Here is a 3943-nt window from a genome sequence, read left to right on the forward strand (position 1 = left end):
GAGGTCAAACAAAGATGCATTCCATGAAAAAGTCTTGCGAACAAAATTTTCAACAACTTTCTGGAAGCGTAAGGAGTCGTCAATTTTAATACTGCGTGTTCTAACGCTGTGCTAGTGCGCATGTGCTTTTGTGTTTGTGCTAGTGGTTGTACGATTTGGCAAAGAGAACAGTATATCATAAACTGACTGACTCGAACGTCCCAATACGAAACTTGCTCATTAAGGGGTAAATTACAGAAAAAGAAACATCTTCATTTTTTTGGGGCCTCTTTCATGAAAGACAAGCAGAATGAATTTCTGTATAAACCATTCATACAAAAACTGTCACAGTTTTACAAACAAGTAAAGAGTGTAAAAATAACCATAGGTCACATTACAGAGAACAGACACTTGATTTACATGTTTTTAGTCTTGCGGCATGTGTGTAACAATTTACATAAGAATGGTCAAAAAAATTTAATTATCGTGCAAAAATGTACTTAAAATGGATTTATGTCATTTACTTCAGACTGGTTTTATATGGCAATTTATAAAACGGATAGTTCCGGTCCTTGATTCTGATTGGTTGAGCCGCGTTCGAAGCTGTTGTAAATTACTCTACAAACATACACCTTTGTTTACGTTTGTCTGTTGCTTGGCAACCACTTTGTTGCAACCACAACTGATTCTGAGGAACTACATTGTTTGGTGGAAGAATACTGTTTTTATTAATATCATTACACTTTATTTGCTCCGTTTTATTTTGTGAAACCTTACTACGTATATGGAATAACCGTTTTATAGAAGCAATAAGCCCCAAGAAGCCATGGGTTACAGTGAATTTATAACAGCTAAGGGGGTTTACAACGCCCCTTAGCTGTTATAAATTCACTGTAAACCATGGCTTCTTGGGGCTTATTGCTTTATTATGTACGGGTGGTTTATGTATAATACATACAGAAATTTGTTCTTCTTACGCACAATTTAAGGACAAACATTTATACACAAAAACGTTCTGCGTGTACGAAAATTTAAATAAAATGAGTTTCATGAATGGGTCCCTTTTGTTTTTTTAGCCGGCACAAAGTTTGGCAGATCCAGTTTTGGCTAAAGATTACAAATAACGTGGACGAATATACAACGAACAACCAGTCATAGCACAGACACACATCTGTACACAGTCAAACAAAACCCACACGCACACATATTAAATGTGCAGCAATGTATTCCAGCCGATTCATACTGATCGACGTGTTAAGGCAACGGCAGAGCTTGGGTATAAAATAGTGCTATAGAGTAAACTGGTTTGAGGGGGCTGCCTGTAAACTACGTTTGTAAACAATATTTTTACGGGCCGTTCGAAAGATGTGTAAACGTTTACAGCAAAGTGCTACAGGCGCTATCGAACACTGTGGATCATGCTGAACTACTTTGGCATCAGGACGGAGTTTTGCTTGTCCTACGAACGTAAAATAGTCCTGATAAAGGCAGCAGAAAGCGAGACTACACGGAGACTTTCGAGTTTAACGTAGAGGAACACCGATCAGCTGTTGCGTAATGATTATGTGGCTGTCGTGATGGCCCTGTATTATATTATGATGGTCAAAAGTTCAACGCCTGATTCACAATTCACAAAAATACGTTAATATTTTGTCCCATCACACATAAATTGTTCACCGACAAACATGATACATCAGATGAATTTGTCCTGTCAAATTTTGGGCCTTCTGTGGTGTAAGTGCATTGTGTGTGTGTGTGTGTGTGTGTATAAGGAGAACTGCTGAGACTCAATCTCAGGGGCTCACATACACACACCCATCAAAGAAAAGAGGGTTGTGAGGTCAACCTTTAGCATAGGTGTGTGTATGCGTGCATGTGTGTGTGTGTGTGCTTGTGAGAGCGATTATGACACATGGGCACTTTTTACATCTTTACAAATAAAGAAAAAAGAAAGAAATCAAAAACATGAACAGTTTCAGGCAACAAGACCACAGAAGAGCAAGTTAACAACCTTTTTTAAATCTACATCTTTAAATATGAGGGTTCCATACAAAACACTTACGTAATAAAATACCCATGTTATCAAATAATTTCACAAGTAAAACACTGAAGCTGTAGGCAGGATGTACCGTCAGAATTTGGCACTAAATTCCACTCATCTTTATAAGAAAAAAAAAAAAAATCACATTTTTGCTGAACAACATAACACATCTAAATATTGTTTCCCACAATAGAAATGAAATAATATAAATGACATAGATGCTTCACAAGCCGACACTGTAACGTTTAAGAATTTTTATATAGCTAATTACCCAACAAGAAATTTAGCAGAGGGACTCCTATCAAAAAAACTAAAAAAACAAAAACAAAAACAAAAAAAACAAAAAAGATTCATAATAAAAAAACAAGGAAAATAACAAACAAACAAAATAAAAAGAGTAGTAGTAATAGTACTTATGAAAGGCTTTGTCTATTGTTCAAGTAAATTGATTTTTAGTCTTCTCTTTAAAAACATGAGACAAATAAGACTGTTAGACTTGATGAAACCACGACTTTCTTTACGAAAAGCACCGACGGGACCGCGGGTTACACAAACTCTGTTTTTTTTTTCCTCTATACATTTAAACAGTATAAAATATAGGTCATTTCATGTGCATTTAAACCACAGATTGTCTAACTGTAAGTCAGTTCAGCAAAAGGTGTGACACGTAGGTAGCATTTCCCCCCAAACAGGGCAGTCTTGTGTGTGTGTGTGTGTGTGTGTGTGTGTTTGTGTGTGTGTTTTTAATAACTTTACTACTCTAGAAAAAAGTGGTTTTATATAGACTTTAATGAGAAATCAAGCCACTTAAAATGGCCTTATCAAAAAACTTTACACTGCCTGGAAAATGTAAAAACCACGAGCAAGCTCTGGGAGATTCTAATATTGATCTTTTTTTTTATTTTTATTAAAACTGCGTGGAAGTAGTCTATTCGTTTAGAAACCAGCATGGGTTTCTTACGGCAGGCCTCAAATTAAGAGTGTTGCCAACAGTAAGTCCCAACGCCAATCCCTGTATTGAACGTTCAAGTTTACTTGAAATGAATGAAAAACAAACAAACAAAACAAAAAAACAACAACAATATATAAAGAGAGAGAGAGAGAAAACAATCTGACAAATAAAAAAGAAAGAAAAAAGTCAAACGTAAATATTCGTAATTGTTTTGCCACAGGATTTATTTATTTTTCTGTTTTCTGTTTTCTTAAAATGATGCTCTGGTTATGTTAGTAAATATACTCTGTCTCTAGAGTGTGAATGCAGCGTTTTCACATTATTATTATTGTTTTTTTTTTGTCTTTCCTCCCTTCCTTCACTCCCTTGCTCCCTCCCTCCCTCACCAGTTAATCTAAACAAACAAAAAACAAAACAGAAACCAAAACAAACACAAGAAAAAAAAGGTCAAAATGAGGTCACATGCGAAACTTTTCCAAAAAAAGATCAGGCTAAGATCAAAGTACAAAGATCAGTAAAAGGAGACCAGATTATGAGCAGGAGAACTCAGAAAGACATCAGAAATAATGACGGGACGATGAGACTTTTTTTTTTTTGTACGCCACGTAGACATGCTAGGCAAACGATGAGCATAGAGTCATGGAGATGAGTTCTAGGGAAGAAAACGGGAGAGGAGAGTTACACACACAGCTCCGGCACACAACTAACATCATTAAACCATGAGAACAACAAACAAACAAACAAACAAAACAAACAAACAAACAACAGCAGCAGCGCTATTAACCAGCGTTTCACCAACATCACATTAGCATTTTTTTTTTTCGTACAGTACACAAATTTTGAATAAATTGCCAACATGTACACGTAAATGAGGCACTCGCTCACACAGAGAATACAAATACACACTCCATCTCCTCAATACAGACATACACCCAAAGGTATCCATCCTGGTCCGAGACCTCAGATGGATC

General features: G+C 36.2%; 1 protein-coding gene and 1 long non-coding RNA gene across 2 annotated transcripts in view; one reads left to right on the forward strand and one right to left on the reverse strand.

Annotated features, from left to right (window-relative positions):
- Positions 1-848: 848 nt before the first annotated feature.
- On the forward strand, positions 849-2045 carry LOC107752823 (uncharacterized). The gene is made up of 2 exons (XR_001641389.1): positions 849-1744; positions 1837-2045. It is a non-coding gene; the product is annotated as an uncharacterized LOC107752823 (long non-coding RNA).
- Positions 2046-3208: 1163 nt separating this feature from the next.
- LOC107752821 (CUGBP Elav-like family member 2) overlaps positions 3209-3943 on the reverse strand; it is a 98517-nt gene continuing 97782 nt past the window's right edge. The window contains exon 15 of the mRNA XM_016568887.1: positions 3209-3624. The gene's annotated coding sequence lies outside the window, so the exon portion shown is untranslated. The remainder of the gene's footprint in view (positions 3625-3943) is intronic.

The sequence above is a fragment of the Sinocyclocheilus rhinocerous genome, unplaced genomic scaffold, assembly GCF_001515625.1.
Source record: "Sinocyclocheilus rhinocerous isolate Xijiao unplaced genomic scaffold, SAMN03320098_v1.1 scaffold2366, whole genome shotgun sequence".
Lineage (NCBI taxonomy): Eukaryota > Metazoa > Chordata > Actinopteri > Cypriniformes > Cyprinidae > Sinocyclocheilus > Sinocyclocheilus rhinocerous.